The 17,345-nt window shown below is 40.1% G+C and overlaps 1 long non-coding RNA gene and 1 pseudogene across 2 annotated transcripts; both read right to left on the reverse strand.

Annotated features, from left to right (window-relative positions):
• Positions 1-27: 27 nt before the first annotated feature.
• On the reverse strand, positions 28-17,329 carry LOC309645108. Its single transcript, XR_014254743.1, has 2 exons — positions 17,066-17,329; positions 28-265 (listed from the first exon to the last, which is right to left on the reverse strand). It is a non-coding gene; the product is annotated as an uncharacterized lncRNA (long non-coding RNA).
• On the reverse strand, positions 3,232-5,944 carry LOC309645096 (high mobility group protein B3 pseudogene; annotated as a pseudogene). Its single transcript has one exon. The product of its transcript is annotated as a high mobility group protein B3 pseudogene (transcript).
• Positions 17,330-17,345: the final 16 nt, after the last annotated feature.

Genomic DNA, 17,345 nt, shown 5'->3' on the forward strand with positions numbered 1-17,345 from the left:
AATAACACAAGAACTATAGTTAGGAACTCAGAGAAAAATCAACTTTAACGTAGTACAGAACAAGGGACCAGGGAAGTGCAAAGGACATTGTTGGGGGGTGTGCCCACACACACGTTTCAGGAACCTACAGAAGAGCCTTTTATCTTGCAGTGGCTAATCAATATTCGTATGGTTGGATTTTATCTTGGGTAAATAGAGGTGGTTCTCAAGAACTGTGATTAGTGAACCTCAGGTGCTACCACAGTGCCAGGAAGCAGATAATGACCTTGAAAGAAAGATAGAAACAACTTTAATATAAACATATTTAAAATATAAATGTTTATAAAGATATAAACAACTTTTTTTTTTTAAACAAGGCTTGTCAACTTAGCCTATTTTTTTTTTAATTAATTAATTTATTTATTTTTGGCTGTGTTGGGTCTTCGTTTCTGTGCGAGGGCTTTCTCTAGTTGTGGCAAGTGGGGGCCACTCTTCATCGCGGTGCGCGGGCCTCTCACTATCGCGGCCTCTCCCGTTGAGGAGCACAGGCTCCAGACGCACAGGCTCAATAGGTGTGGCTCACGGGCCCAGTTGCTCCGCAGCATGTGGGATCTTCCCAGACCAGGGCTCGAACCCGTGTTCCCTGCATTGGCAGGCAGATTCTCAACCACTGCACCACCAGGGAAGCCCGATATAAACAACTTTTATATAGATGTTTATGTATTTTAAAAACACAAGGTCCCCAAATGACCGACTGCCTGGAGCAGAGCTGCCCACCAGCCTAGACTCCACGCAGCCCTAGACATGAAGGAAAAATAAATCTCGTTATTCTTAAAAAATAAATACATAAATCAACCAATAAATATAAAATAAAAACGCTATCTGTTTTATTTTTCCCCCATTTCAAAAGAAATGTTTTTATACTACCCAGCCATAAAAAAGAATGAAATTTTGCCATTTGCAACAACATGGATGGACTTGGAGGGTATTGTGCTAAGTGAAATAAGTCAGACAAAGACAAATACTGTATGATATCACTTATATGTGGAATCTAAAACATGTAACGAACTAGTGAATATAACAAAAAAGAAACAGACCCACAGTTACAGAAAACAAATTAGTGGTTACCAGAGGGGAGAAGGAAGGGGGGAGGAGCAAGATGGGAGTAGGGGATTAAGAGGTACAAACTATTATGTATAAAATAAGCTACAGGGGACTTCCCTGGTGGCACAGCGGATGGGACTCCATGCTCCCAATGCAGGGGGTCTGGGTTCGATCCCTGGTCAGGGAGCTAGATCCCACATGCATAGCGCAACTAAGAGTTCACATGCCACAACTAAGGAGCCCTGGAGCCGCAACTAAGGAGCCTGCCTGCTGCAACTAAGACCTGGTGCAACCAAATAAAGAAATAAATGTTTAATAAAATAAATAAAATAAGCTACAAGGAAATATTATACAACACAGGGACTATAGCCAATATTTTATAACAACTTTAAATGAATTATAACCTTTAAAAATTGTGAATCACTATATTGTACACCTGTAACTTATATAGTATTGTACATCAACTACACTTCAATTAAAAACGTGATATAAAAAAATAAATATATAGGATGAACAGATTTTTAAAGTTTAAATCTTTGGGTAATATATTTCCATATTACAAAATCCAAAAAGCATAAAATAGCACATAGTAAAGTCTCTCTATAATCCTCAGCACAGTGCTACTGATAGACATTAAAAATGTTATTAGGACTTCCCTGGTGGCGCAGTGGTTAAGAATCCACCTGCCAATGCAGGGGACATGGGTCGAGCCCTGGTCTGGGAAGATCCCACATGCCGCGGAGCAACAAAGCCTGTGTGCCACAACTACTGAGCCTACGCTCTAGAGCCCACAAGCCACAACTACTGAGCCCATGTGCCACAACTACTGAAGCCCATGTGCCTAGAGCCCATGCTCCACAACAAGAGAAGCCACTGCAGTGAGAAGTCACGCACTGCAACAAAGAGTAACCCCCGCTCACCGCAACTAGAGAAGGCCCACGCGCAGCAACAAAGACCCAACACAGCCAACAATTAATAAATAAATAAATAAATGTATATATTTTTTAAAATGTTATTAGTTTTTTGTAAATCCTTTTGTTCAAATACATATATATAATACATTCATTATATACCATTCATTTATATATATAAAGTGCTTATACTGTACATTCTAGTGTTTTTTTTCAAATTTTTTTATCTCAAGCTTGGTTCCCTTAAATGTCCTTTTTTTTTTTTTCTGAGAGCAGTTTCTTTCTTTCTTTCTTTCTTTCTTTCTTTCTTTCTTTCTTTCTTTCTTTCTTTCTTTCTTTCTTCCTTTCTTTCTTTCCTTCTTTCTCTCTCTCTCTCTCCTTCCTTCTTTCTCTCTCTCTCTCTCCTTCCTTCCTTCCTCTCTCCCTCCCTCCCTTCCTCCCTTCCTCCCTTCCTTCCTTCCTTCCTTCCGGCTGGGCCGTGAGGCAAGTGGGATTTAGTTCCCCAACCAGGGATCGAACCCGCTTCCCCTGCAGTGGAAGCGCAGAGTCTTTTCTTTTTTCTTTTTTTTTAATGTAATACTGTTTATTTTAACTTCGAAAACATTTCAGCATTCTGAACATACAAAAATAAAAATAACAGAACGTTGCAGATTGTCCTTAGTATAGAAGGTTCTTGAACTCTCATCAATGCAGTGGCTCTTGGCTTTGCTGACAATGAAGAGTTCTATGGTTTGTTTAAAAAACAAACAGTTTAAAACTACTGTACTTCAACTAAAAAGGATCCAAAACACTTCTCATGCCAGCTGACCTCCCCCCCTTTCCACAGCTAAGAATGGCAGCGGGATGCTATGTCTCTATACACAGAAACAAGACAACCTGAAGCTAAATGGATGCCCACTGCAGTGTCCACAGGTCCAGCCCCACAGTGCACGCCCTGAGCTATGGCCCCTCCGGAAGGCATCTCCCTTACAGTCGCCACGCCAAGCAAGGAGCGTCAAGAGTGTGTCTCGGTTGCTTTGTTCTTTTTACAAACTATAGATATGTACAGTTGAGAACTCGGGATTCCTAGCCAATGACCATAGAGTTAACACACCACCTCACAAATTAAAAAAAAAAAAGAAAATGCCACAAACATTTTTTTTTTTTTTTAAATCTTCCTCTGTGAAATAGGCTCTTTCTTCTTTTATTAGGTCTTTGATTTCGCCTGTCTTACAATTTTCACTGTAGAACCTTATGCATTTTTTTAAAATTTATTAATTAATTTATTTATTTATGGCTGTGTTGGGTCTTCGTTTCTGTGCGAGGGCTTTCTTTAGTTGCGGCAAGTGGGGGCCACTCTTCATCGCAGTGCACGGGCCTCTCACTATCGCGGCCTCTCTTGTTGCGGAGCACAGGCTCCAGACGCGCAGGCTCAGCAATTGTGGCTCACGGGCCTAGTTGCTCCGCAGCATGTGGGATCTTCCCAGACCAGGGCTCGAACCCGTGTCCCCTGCATTGGCAGGCAGATTCTCAACCACTGCGCCACCAGGGAAGCCCCAGAAACATCTTTAAATGCCTTGTCACACCAACAGCAAAGTGCACAGAGTGAGGAGAACAGGAGAGCCTTTTCATTTTTAAAATGTTTGGAAACGTGTACAACTTTGATACAGTTTCTGGGTGCTCCAGACACCCATGGCCACTTCATGTAAATCACTGACAATTGCTAGAGCACTCTGAGAGACTACGATATGATCATGATCCAATTGGGTAATTCAACCTAATGAGGGCAACAGACACGTCTTGGGCGAGAGGTGTGTCAATCACGGCGCTCCCTACTCTAAGGTGTTCACAAGGAGACAGATCAACAGTTTTTTTTATTCATCCTCCTCCTCCTCTTCTTCATCCTCGTCTTCTTCATCTTCCTCTTCCACCTTTTTCCGGGCAATTTTAGAAGGACCCTTGGCGCCATCAAACTTCCCTTTAGACTTACAGTGTGCGACATCCTTCTCGTATTTCTCCTTCAGCTTCGCTGCCTTGTTGATGTACGGCTGCTTCTCGCTGTCACTAAAGTTATTCCACATCTCGCCTAGCTTCTTTGCCACATCTCCTATAGAGATGCCAGGGTTTGTAGATTTGATCTTGGGGCGGAATTCAGAACAGAACAGGAAAAAACCCAGACGGTGGCCTCTTGGGGGCATTCGGGTCCTTCTTCTTGCCTCCCTTAGCTGGTCTGTAATCCTTCATTTCCCAATCATAGCGCACTTTATCTGCCTTTGCCATTTCATGAAATTTAGACTTCTCTTTCCCAGACATTGTCTTCCACCTCTCAGAGCACTTCTTGGAAAATTCTGCAAAATTGACAGGGACCTCAGGGTTTTTCTTCTTATGGTCCTCTCTGCACGTCTGCACAAAGAAGGCATAAGCAGACATCTTGCCCTTTGGTTTCTTGGGATCACCTTTAGCCATCCTGACTGTATTGTTCGCTAGCCTGGGCAGCTGCAGGGCAGGACGCGCGGCTCAGCGCTCCACAGCCTCGCGCTAGCTGCCTCCACGAGAGCCGCCTCGAAGCACAGAGTCTTAACCACTGGACCGCCAGGGAACTCCCTCTAGTTTTTCTTCACATACTGTTCAATACCTTGCTTTTTTCACTTAATGTATATTTTGGAGAGCTTTCCATTTGGGGCGTCAAAGAGCTTTCTAATTCTTTTTTATGAACACAGAGTATTCCATTGAGTGGATGTATCATAATCTTTTTTTTTTTTTTTGCGGTGCTGCACGGCTCATGGGGTCTCAGTTCCCCCACCAGGGATCGAACCAAGGCCATGGCAGTGAAAGCACTGAGTCCTAACCACTGGACTGCCAGGGAAGTCCCTATCATAATCAATTTAACTTGTTTCCTTTTTTTTTAAATTCAGTGTTTTCTCTTATTTATTTATTTATGGCCACACCCCAGGGCATGAGGAACTTCCCCAACCAGGGACTGAACTCGTGCCTCCTGCATTGGAGGCACAGTCTTTTTTTTTGTCTTTTTTTTTGGGGGGGGGGATAAATATTTGTTTTTGGCTGCATCGGGTCTTAGTTGCAGTGCACTGGCTTCTCTCTACTTGTGGCTCGCAGACTCATTAGTTGTGGTGTGTGGGCTCAGTAGTTGAGGTGTGCAGGCTTAGTTGCCCCGCAGAATGTGGGATCTTAGTTCCCTGACCAGGGATTGAACCCATGTCCCCTGCATTGCAAGGTGGATTCTTAACCACTGGACCACCAGGGAAGCCCTGACTTGTTTCCTATTGATGGACATTTTGGTTGTTTCTATTATAATAAATGTTTTTAAGCAATAATAAATTTGGACCTAATAAATAGACATGGACCAATCGGCTGCTAATGATTGACCACTAACTTTAAGAATCCCAAAGGCCATTTAGTCTAGTCCCTCCACCCCAAACAAACAAATAAAAATCATAAGTGCCTTGCCTAAGATCTTATAGCTAGCTAGTGGCAGAGGCTAGACTAAAATCTGATAGTCCTGAGTCCTCTTTTCAGCAAATCAGTATAATTATCATTTCATTGCATTGTAAATAGTTTCCTTAAAAAACATATCATCTTAGAGATTTGAATTTGAGCTGAGAAAGGATAACATAGCATTTTACTTTCCTCTCACCACCAGAACATTTTAATCTTTTTTAAGAAGTAGTACATGAACACGGTTAACAAAGAAAAAGTGAAATAGTACTAAAGGCTATACAGTGAAAAGTAAGTCTTCCTCCAACCCATGACCCCCCAGTCTTTGATGGCCCTTTCCCAGAAACAATCATTGTTATCAGTGTCTGGAATACTTATCCAGAGAGTCTGTGCAAAACCCAGCATATTTATTTATATGAGTGTGTGTGTGTGTGTGTGTGTGTGCGTGTTTTAAGTAAATGGTAGGAAACTACACATCTTGTTCTGTACCTTCCCTTTTTTGTCCCACCCCCCCTTTTTTTTAACATCTTTATTGGAGTATAATTGCTTTAAAACACTGTGTTAGTTTCTGCTTTATAACAAAGTGAATCAGCTATACATATACATATATCCCCATATCTCCTCCCTCTTGCATCTCCCTCCCACCCTCCCTATCCCACCCCTCTAGGTGGTCACAAAGCACCGAGCTGATCTCCCTGTGCTATGTGGCTGCTTCCCACTAGCTATCTATTTTACATTGGTAGTGTATATATGTCCATGCCACTCTCTCACTTCGTCCCAGGTTACCCTTCCCCCTCCCCATGTCCTCAACTCCATTCTCTATGTCTGTGTCTTTATTCCTGTCCTGCCCCTAGTTTCTTCAAAACCATTTTTTTTTATTCCATATATATATGTTAGCATATGGTGTTTGTTTTTCTCTTTCTGACTTACTTCACTCTGTATGACAGTCTCTAGGTCCATCCACCTCACTACAAATAACTCAGTTTAGTTTCTCTTTATGGCTGAGTAGTATTCCATAGTATATATGTGCCACATCTTCTTCATCCATTCATCTGTCGACGGACACTTAGGTTGCTTCCATGTCCTGGCTATTGTAAATAGAGCTGCAATGAACATTTTGGTACATGACTCTTTTTGAACTATGGTTTTCTCAGGGTATATGCCCAGTAGTGGGATTGCTGGGTCGTATGGTAGTTCTATTTTTAGTTTTTTAAGGAACTTCCATACTGTTCTCCATAGTGGCTGTATCAATTTACATTCCCACCAACAGTGCAAGAGGGTTCCCTTTTCTCCACACCCTCTCCAGCATTTATTGTTTGTAGATTTTTTGATGATGGCCATTCTGACTGGTGTGAGGTGATACTTAATTGCAGTTTTGATTTGCATTTCTCTAATGATTAGTGATGTTGAGCATCCTTTAATGTGTTTGTTGGCAATCTGTATATCTTCTTGGGAGAAATGTCTATTTAGATCTTCTGCCCATATTAGGATTGGGTTGTTGGTTTTTTGATATTGAGCTGCATGAGCTGCTTGTAAATTTTGGAGATTAATCCTTTGTCAGTTGCTTCATTTGCAAATATTTTCTCCCATTCTGAGGGTTGTCTTTTCGTCTTGTTTTCCTTTGCTGTGCAAAAGCTTTTTAGTTTCATTAGGTCTCAATTGTTTATTTTTGTTTTTATTTCCATTTCTCTAGGAGGTGGGTCAAAAAGGATCTTGCTGTGATTTATGTCATAGAGTGATCGATCTATGTTTTCCTCTAAGAGTTTTATAGTGTCTGGCCTTACATTTAGGTCTTTAATCCATTTTGAGTTTATTTTTGTGTATGGTGTTAGGCAGTGCTCTAATTTCATTCTTTTACATGTAGCTGCCCAGTTTTCCCAGCACCACTTATTGAAGAGGCTGTCTTTTCTCCATTGTATATTCTTGCCTCCTTTATCAAAAATAAGGTGACCATATGTGTGGGTTTATCTCTGGGCTTTCTATCCTGTTCCATTGATCTATATTTCTGTTCTTGTGCCAGTACCATACTGTCTTGATTACTGTAGCTTTGTAGTGTAGTCTGAAGTCCAGGAGCCTGATTCCTCCAGCTGCGTTTTTCTTTCTCAAGATTGCTTTGGCTATTCGGGGTCTTTTGTGTTTCCATACAAATTGTGAAATTATTTGTTCTAGTTCTGTGAAAAATGCCATTGGTAGTTTGATAGGGATTGCACTGAATCTGTAGATTGCTTTGGATCGTATAGTAATTTTCACAATATTGATTCTTCCAATCCAAGAACATGGTATATCTCTCCATCTGTTGGTATCATCTTTAATTTCTTTCATCAGTGTCTTATAGTTTTCTGCATACAGGTCTTTTGTCTCCTTAGGTAGGTTTATTCCTAGGTATTTTATTCTTTTTGTTGCAATGGTAAATGGGAGTGTTTCCTTAATTTCTCTTTCAGATTTTTCATCATTAGTGTATAGGAATGCAAGAGATTTCTGTGCATTAATTTTGTATCCTGCTACTTTACCAGATTCATTGATTAGCTCCAGCAGTTTTCTGGTAGCATCTTTAGGATTCTCTATGTATAGTATCATGTCATCTGCAAACAGGGACAGATTACTTCTTCTTTTCCAATTTGGATTCCTTTTATTTCTTTTTCTTCTCTGATTGTTGTGGCTAAAACTTCCAAAACTATGTTGAATAATAGTGGTGAGAGTGGACATCCTTGTCTTGTTCCTGATCTTAGAGGAAATGGTTTCAGTTTTTCACCATTGAGGACGATGTAGGCTGTGGGTTTGTCATATATGGCCTGTATTATGTTGAGGTAAGTTCCCTCTATGCCTACTTTCTGGAGGGTTTTTATCATAAATGGGTGTTGAATTTTGTCAGAAGTTTTTTCTGCATCTATTGAGATGATCATATGGTTTTTCTCCTTCAGTTTGTTAATATGGTTTATCACATTAATTGAATTGCATATATTGAAGAATCCTTGCATTCCTGGGATAAGCCCCACTTGATCATGGTGTATGATCCTTTTAATGTGCTGTTGGATTCTGTTTGCTAGTATTTTGTTGAGGATTTTTGCATCTATGTTCATCAGTGATATTGGCCTGTAGTTTTCTTTCCTTGTGACATCTTTGTCTGGTTTTGGTATCAGGGTGATGGTGGCCTCGTAGAATGAGTTTGGGAGTGTTCCTCCCTCTGCTATATTTTGGAAGAGTTTGAGAAGGATAGGTGTTAGCTCTTCTCTAAATGTTTGATAGAATTCACCTGTGAAGTCATCTGGTCCTGGGGTTTTATTTGTTGGAAGATTTTTAATCACAATCTCAATTTCAGTGCTGTGATTGGTCTGTTTATATTTTCTATTTCTTCCTGGTTCAGTCTCAGAAGGTTGTGCTTTTCTAAGAATGTGTCCATTTCTTCCAGGTTGTCCATTTTATTGGCATATAGTTGCTTGTAGTAATCGCTCATGATTCTTTGTATTTCTGCAGTGTCAGTTGTTACTTCTTCTTTTTCATTTCTAATTCTGTTGATTTGAGTCTTCTCCCTTTTTTTCTTGATGAGTCTGGCTAATAGTTTATCAATTTTGTTTATCTTCTCAAAGAACCAGCTTTTAGTTTTATTGATCTTTGCTACTGTTTCCTTCATTTCTTTTTCATTTATTTCTGATCTGATATTTATGATTTCTCTCCTTCTGCTAACTTTGGGGGTTTTTTTGTTCTTCTTTCTCTCATTGCTTTAGGTGTAAGGTTAGGTTGTTTACTTGAGATATTTCTTGTTTCTTGAGGTAGGATTGTATTGCTATAAACTTCCCTCTTAGAACTGCTTTTGCTGCATCCCACTGGTTTTGGGTCGTCGTGTTTTCATTGTCATTTGTCCCCCTCCCCCTTTTAAAGTTTCTCTAAAGTTGTTAATATACAAGTTAAATCTGACTTTACAGGTTTGTAAACTCCTTGATGGCTAAAATCATCTCTCTCTTTTGTTTCTCCCACAGGTCATATAATATACACTGAAGTATTTTGGACTTTTAGTTTTATTCTTCAAATAATTAAGGTCATACTTGACATCATCCTGAAAAAGAATCAGTGTGTGTTCTATTCAACACCATTCTAAGCATTTCATTAAATGTCTCTGGCATAGTCAAAACTCAGTTGTGAGAAGGCTAGAGATAGTGACAGTGAAAAACAAAATAGCATTGTTCAAAGAGTCTTATTTTTACCTTTGGTCTTACCCAAGACTTCTAAAACTGGAGTTACTGAAAAGTGATTAAATTGATTTATTTTTTATTTAGTACATACTAAGTGCCAGATACTACATGAGGCACAAGGATGATTCAGTCTCTGCAGAAGTCATTTCCTTTCTCTCTGTTTTCACTGTTGTACAGCAAGAAATTAAGGGCTGAGTAGTCTCTAAGTAGATAATCAAACCCGAAATAATCAGGCATTGGCTGCAGTTTTTAAAATAAGTTTAAAAAGCCATAGGAAACAAACTATAAGTAATAAGATGCAAAATATTCAAGGTGTTACTGCTGGGCAATTTATGAATTATTTTCTTCTTTTCTACAATAAATCCATTTCTGTATCTCACAGGTCAGTTTTCACCTGACTGCAACTACATTTCTCATGTTTACACGAAAATAAATGGGCAAATACTACTGTCATTTAATTAAAACCCACTCTGTAGTGCTCACTGTGCCATACTCTGTGGTTTGTGCTTTATGTGCTCTAATCTAATCCTTACAATAGCCCTAAAATAGCTCAAAAAAATTTTATCCCCATTTTATAGATAAGGTAACTGAAGTTCTGAGAACATATAGGCAGTTGCCCAAAGTAATAGAGTAAATGACAAATCTGGGGTTTGATTCCTATTCTTTGTGACTCAGCTCTAAAGGGTGAAACTCCATCAGTAAAACCCATGAAACATTTTTTTAAAATATTGTTAATGTGATTATTTAGCTGTCCCCCATGTTCTGTGAGTTAGTATACTTCATTAACTTAAATAAGCACGGAAGACTATATGCCTTTTAGTCACCTGCACAAAAATAAGGAAAGAAAACTGCATTTCGACAAGTGCCAAATATCATAAATTATATCAGAGTATAATTATAGACTGTATGTAGTATAAGGCTTCCAATATTACAGTCCCAAAACTAACGTGAATTCCCCACCATGTTAAGATCTTTCATAGCTTGACTCTGCTAGACAAAATGGCAAAAGCGTCATTACTTATGATTAATAAAGTGATGCAGAACTTTTGGAAAAGTCGAAAGGGGCTGTAATTAGGAGATTAACTCATTATTTCTGCAGTAGTCTGTTTTGATCAGCCTGAGAAAGGGTACTTTTCTAGTTCTTGTTTCTGAAAGGAGTGAGCTGAAAGTTTAACCCTGTGAGCTAGGTCAAGGTGTACAGCTCTAGAACCTGATGCTCTTTCTGCGGTACCACTCTTTCTACTCAACGTGCTTTTATATCACACAGTATGTATTTACCACACTATTTTAATAAATGGGGAATGGATCATAAGGCAAAATATAGTTCTAACGCTTTCTTTATCCTCTGTTATATAAGTAAATTTTTAGTTAAGTGATATAGTGTAACTGAGCAGGACCCTGTGGAAGCTTCCCGGGACAGACGACCCTCCCCCCGCAACCCCCATCCTCCACCTGCCTCTTGTTTGTAGAAAAACTTTAGCCTCCTAGGCCTTCCCTCAGTTCCAAAGAATAAATTTAATCAGAGAAATGAGAAAATGCAGAGGAAAATAGGCAAGCAAGACAAAATAATAGTTTAGCTCTTAAACAAAGTCAAGGACATTTAGTACCTCCTCAAGGACTATAGATAATATTCTGAGCCGTATCCTTTGAGCTGTTTTGCAGATACTGGCACCCCCACAAGGTAGAAGAAGTTAACTGTATGCTGCCCCCAAGACCCCAGGCCAGTTGGAACCAGAAGGCCTAGCTGACCAAAGATTTATGGCTCAGATAGTGTTCCAACCACAAGTGAGACATGATGGCTACTTTTGTGTGATCAAGACAATCTCTCTGAAGATAGAAGATTGCACCCTCCCCAGAATGTAGCCCTTTCCTCTTTTCCCTGTATAATCGCCAAGCAAAACCTGGGGAGTAGGGATTTGGTTCTTTGGGACATGAGTCCACCTTCTCCCCAGGATTGCCGGCTTCCTCAATAAAGCCATCTTTCCTTTTCACCCAACACTTGCCTCTCGGTATTGGATTCCTGAGCGACGAGCAGGTGAACCTAAGTTCAGTAACATTAGTATGGAGAAAATTTTCCAGTACCATTATCAGACTATATCATGGTGAATTGCTGTTAAATAATATATCACTTCTTCTGAAATTTAACATCCACTTAGCTTAGATTTCTGTACTTTGTGTCTTGCTTTGCAAAAGGCTAATATAGAGTAATTTGAATATAAAGAAGGAAAAGGAATGAGTATTTGCATTACAAAAGGATCCCTGGACAATTATTCATTTATTTCAGTATTCCAATTTTGGCAGTTTTCTCAGTGGATTCTCTTCTTCTCACCCACCACCACCCTCCTCCAAATGACCCTGGACTGACTAAAATCCTAAATGATATCCCATTTTCTACTTTTGCCATGGGGTCTTGCACACACTTTTCTTCCTGCCTTCAAAGCACTGTCCCCTCACAGTCTCCTGACCCCTTCACCCTTAGTGATTTTTTTTTTTTTTGGCCACGCCACATGCGGGATCTTAGTTCCCCAATGGGGGATTGAATCCGTGCCCCCTGCAGTGGAAGCGTGAAGTCTTAACCACTGGACCATCAGGAAGACCCCCTTAGTGCTTTTTAAATTTCAACTCAATAATCACTTTCTCAAGGAAACTTCCCAGAACTCCCTAAAGGTATAAATTATGCACATTATAGAACCCCACAGCACTATGTATTCTCCTGTAAAGGAATTAATAGATTTGTAAGTGTGATCAATGATACATTTGATCAATGTCTGTTTCTCTCACTAGATGGCAAACTCCATGAGGTAAGGACCATTACTGTTGTTGTTGTTGTTAGCTGACCACATACTTCCAGTGCCTAGCACAGGGCCTGGTACCTAGGTGTTCAATAAATATTTGTTGAATAGATGAATATAGATATTAACCACTATTAGGCTGAAAGTCTGTAGGCAAAGATAAAGTTGAGGTTTGGTTGCTCCTACCAACCAAAGATCAATTAGAAAGACAGATAAAACAAAGTTCTGAAATTATGCCAATAAAACAATAGAAAATATGTTATTGATTCATAACTTAAGTCAGATGCAGTTGCCTTCTAAGGAATTTAGGGAAGAAATTAAGGTACTTTTCTCTGTAGCATCCTTCTGGTAAAAATCTGAAAAACATTCCAAATAGGCATTAAATAGAACGAGGCTCTTGTGCATTACCACCATTTCCCAACAGAATAAAATGGTAATATTTTTTAATATCCTCCAAGAATATTAAAGGCAAAAATGAAAATTTTATGACTGTTTACAATATAACTTTGTATACTGTTTTACCTTTTTTTCTCTAGTTGTTTCTTATATATTTTGTGTCTTCAATTGGACTAAAAGTTCACTAAGGCCCTGCTTTATACCAGTGGTTCTTAATTTTGGCAATATTGTCTCCCAGGGGCATTTGACATGTCTGGAGACTTTTGCTTTTCATAATGGGGAGGAGGGGAATGCTACTATCACCTAGTGGGTGGAGACCAGAGATACTGCTAAACATCCTACAATGCGCAGGAGTCTCCTCCCCTCATAAAAGCATTATCTGGACCAAAATATCAATAGTGCCAAGGTTGAGAAACTCTGCTTTATACTTCTCTGGGAAAAGGAAGGCTCTAAATTAATGGTCTTGGGATATATTTATACTATTATTTAATAATATATTAAATACATTAATTATATTGTATATAACTATTATAATTAGATAGCAATACAATTTATATGTATTTTTATTATATATAATTACATATACTGTGTGTAAATATGATACTTTAATTAGTAAACACATATACGTTATTAATTAATATACATTAACTGTATTTATTAAAGATACACAGGGACTTCCCTGGTGGTCCAGTGGCAAAGAATCCACCTTACAATGCACGGGACATGGGTTCGATCCCTGGTCAGGGAACTAAGATCCCACATGCTGCAGGGCAACTAAGCCCATGTGCCACAACTACTGAGCTCACGTGCCTTAACTAGAGAGCCCGCTTGCTGCAAACTACAGAGCCCATGTGCCTTGGAGCCCGCACCACAACTAGAGAAGAGAAACCCCACATGCCACAACTAGAGAGTAGCCCACACGCTGCATCAAAAGATCTCTCATGCCTCAACGAAGATCCTGCGTGCTGCAACTAAGACCCGACACAGCCAAAATAAATAAAATAAATAAATAAACAATAAAGATATATAGGTGAGATCTTGCATTAAGGAATGGGGTTTTTGTAAAGATAAGTGACTCATAAAATAATTTTTGACTCTTTTTGGAAAGGGGAAAGGGACAAATGGGATATCTATTATTGGCTTTGCTATTTAGAAATTTGTTCGTTTGAATCATCCCTGCCATATAGTCATTTGAAAAACATTTCTGGAGCATTAATAGTGACACTTCCATCTACAGCAAAGGTACAATATGACCTCACCTCTCACGATTGGGTTAGGGGAGGGCGCCTGACTCAAATTTGGCCAGTGAAAAATTATTTTCAGGTACTTTAAGATATCCTGTATCCTTAGAACAAATTCTCCTTTTCCTTTTAAAATAGCTTGAGATAGTTTCTGTTACTTTCAAGCCAAGAGGCTTTAACCAAGAGAACCACTCTAGGGATGACTGTAAAATTCATCTCTAGGGGAAGACTGCTCTTTTGAAAAACAGTTTAATGGGTCTTCTGGGTATAGAAAGTAAAATTTCATTCTGGAGTGAAGAAGCTCAGAACAATTATGAACAACTGTAATGCACAGTAATGTAAAGGGATGACTTCTTTGTGAGCAAGGCTGCATCTTTGCAGGAGCATGCTAATTCTTGTTTGCTTGTTGTTGTTGGAGAAGGAGAGGTCTTTATTATTTGTTTATTTTTTATTAGAGTTGGAGACAAAAAGAGATCAGAGTCTGTGAAAGGCAAGATTGGATAAAGGAGGCTTTTCCCTGGCCAGCTGAGTTGGCCCATGGAACAGAGTGAGAAGAGGATCCGCAATGAAGAAACATGACCAAGGAACTCCAATAGTAGATTATGCTATTTAGTTTTAGGATTTTTCTTGCATTGTACTCAGGTTTCACTGAAAAAACATTTTAACTTAGAAGTCTTGTCTTAACTGTGCTTTGTGAGAATAAGGAAGGAGTTGTGCTCAAGCTTCAGGACAAGGTATTGCTGGCAGTGTGTAGTGGCACAACCACTTTGGAAAGCTCTTTTTTTCTTTTCTTTATTTTTTACTGAAGTATACTTGATTTACAACGTTGTGTTACTGCTGTACAGCAAAGTGACTCAGTCATATTGATACATATATACATATATATACATTCTTTTTTTAAAGAGTATTTTAAAAAAATATTTATTTATTTATTATTTATTTATTTTGGCTGTGCCAGGTCTTAGTTGCGGCATGTGGGATCTTTAGTTGCGGCATGCGGGCTTCTTTGTTGCAGCATGTGGACTCTTAGATGTGGCATGCATGCAGGATCCAGTTCCCCGACCCGGAGTCAAACCCGGGCCCCCTGCATTGGGAGCGCCGAGTCCTACCCACTGGACCACCAGAGAAGTCCCTATATACATTCTTTTTCATATTCTTTTCCATTATTATTATTTTTAAATTTATTTTTGGCTGCACTGGGTCTTCGCTGCTGCGCGTGGGCTTTCTCTAGTTGCGGCGAGCGGGGGCTACTCTTCGTTGCGGTGCATGGGTTTCTCATTGCGGTGGCTTCTCTTGTTGCAGAGCACCAGCTCTAGGTAAGCGGGCTCAGTAGTTGTGGCTCTGGGGCTCTAGAGCGCAGGCTCAGTAGTTGTGGCACATGGGCTTAGTTGCTCCACATCATGTGGGATCTTCGCAGACCAGGGCTTGAACCTGTGTCCCCTGCATTGGCAGGCGGATTCTTAACCACTGCGCCACCAGGGAAGCCCTCCATTATGTTTTATCAGAGGATACTGTATACAGTTCCCTGTGCTATAAAGTAGGACCTTGTTGTTTATCCATTCTATATATACCAGTTTGCATCTGCTAATCCCAAACTCCCATGGAAAGCTCTTTGACTGTGTCTTGTATACCCCTCAAGCCAGCAACTCTACCCTAGAAAAATTCTTGCACATATGAATTAGGAGACTATTATAAGAATATTCATAGCAATGTACATAACAGTGGGAGGGAGTGCGGAAAGGAAAAAATCTAAATGTTGGCGATAAGAAAATGGATTTATAAATCATGGTATGTTCATATAATGGAACACTACATAGCAGGGAAAACACAATTACATACAACAGGGATGGATTCTAGAAGCATAATGTTGATTGAAAAGAAGCAGCAGCATAATACAGCATGGAAGTAATTTTATCATTGAAAGACAAGTGAAAATAAACAGTATATTGTCTGGGAATATATATGGTAATTGCATAAAGAAAAGTTGAAATGATTTTTAAAAAATCGGGATAGTGATTACCTTGAGAGGAAGCAGGGAGGTGGGATATGGAAGGAGCACACAGGAAGAATCAATAATACAGGTTGTTTCGTAAGTTGGGTGTACATTCACAGGTGTTCACTTTACTATGCTTTATAACTTACATTAATATATATTCTTTTGTACATATCAGACTTTTTAAAAATGAAAGAATAAAGTAATTGTCAAATTGCTTGACAGTACAGAGTTAAACTTCTACTGGCTGAGAGTGCAAAGAATTGTGTTTTTTTTTTAAGCTCTGGGGGTGGAGGGGTAAAGATTCCCACTTAAACAGCTGTCTTGAACATCTTTGTGAGCTAGGGCGTAATTTCCTCTGTTTTGGGGACATGAATGATTTCTGCCCCGCATTCCGCAGGAACTCTAAAGCAGTGAGCGAAGAAATGGTGCGACCATATGGAGACAGCAGAAGGACAGTTACATTGTTGCAAAAACAGAACAGTGCTTTATATTCAACAAGTCGCTGTAGCTGGTTTAAGTCCTTTTTATATAGCTCTATACAGTTTCCAAAGGTTGCAACATTTTCCCTTCTTAGAAACTGAGGGGAGGGACACTCCCTCTTTCCCTCTGCCTCCTTCCCACCCACCCTGCCTTGGCACCTGTTGTTCCCTATGCTTGGAAGACCCTTCCCTGCTTTGTTGGTCGGCCGACTCGGTACCTCCTTTAAAATTTTAAGTTTAAGGGCTAATGCCTTTTGGAAACTGTCTTCTCTCACTCTCTCATTTCTCATCCCAGCATCGTCACAGCTCTGAGATTTCTAGGTAACTCTCTTCGTCAAGCCTGCTTCCGGGAGGGGAAGATTAGCTTGGGTGTCTGTGAGGATAGCGCAGTGGGGACGGAGAAGCGGGTTCCTGGGTCAAGCCGACTTGTTCAAACCCCGACCCACCCTATCTCTCTGCGGGTTTGGATTAATCACAGGGCTTCGGGTTCTTCAGTTTGATTGAAGAAGGCTTTGACTCCAAAAAGTTAATACTCGACATACCCAGCCACCGCTTAGCACCTCCCGGTGTCCTCGCCCTTTCTCCGGGAGCCTCAGGGCTGGACTGAATCGTCCTACGAACGTCTCCAATCCTAATACTGGAGGCGCCCTCATCGCCGCACCTCGCTGGGCGGAGAGAGTCCTCCAAGCGGAAGGAGGGGCCTGATGCAGGGGGCCGAAGAGACCGCCTTGGCGGCACTCTAGCCCGCCGAGGTCACTCAGCTCTCCCCACGTGGGGTTCCTGATTGGCTGAAGGCCGTCGCTCGCACACTCGTTTTCCGGG

This window comes from Balaenoptera physalus (assembly GCF_965194825.1).
Source record: "Balaenoptera physalus genome assembly, chromosome: 16".
In the NCBI taxonomy this organism is placed as follows: domain Eukaryota; kingdom Metazoa; phylum Chordata; class Mammalia; order Artiodactyla; family Balaenopteridae; genus Balaenoptera; species Balaenoptera physalus.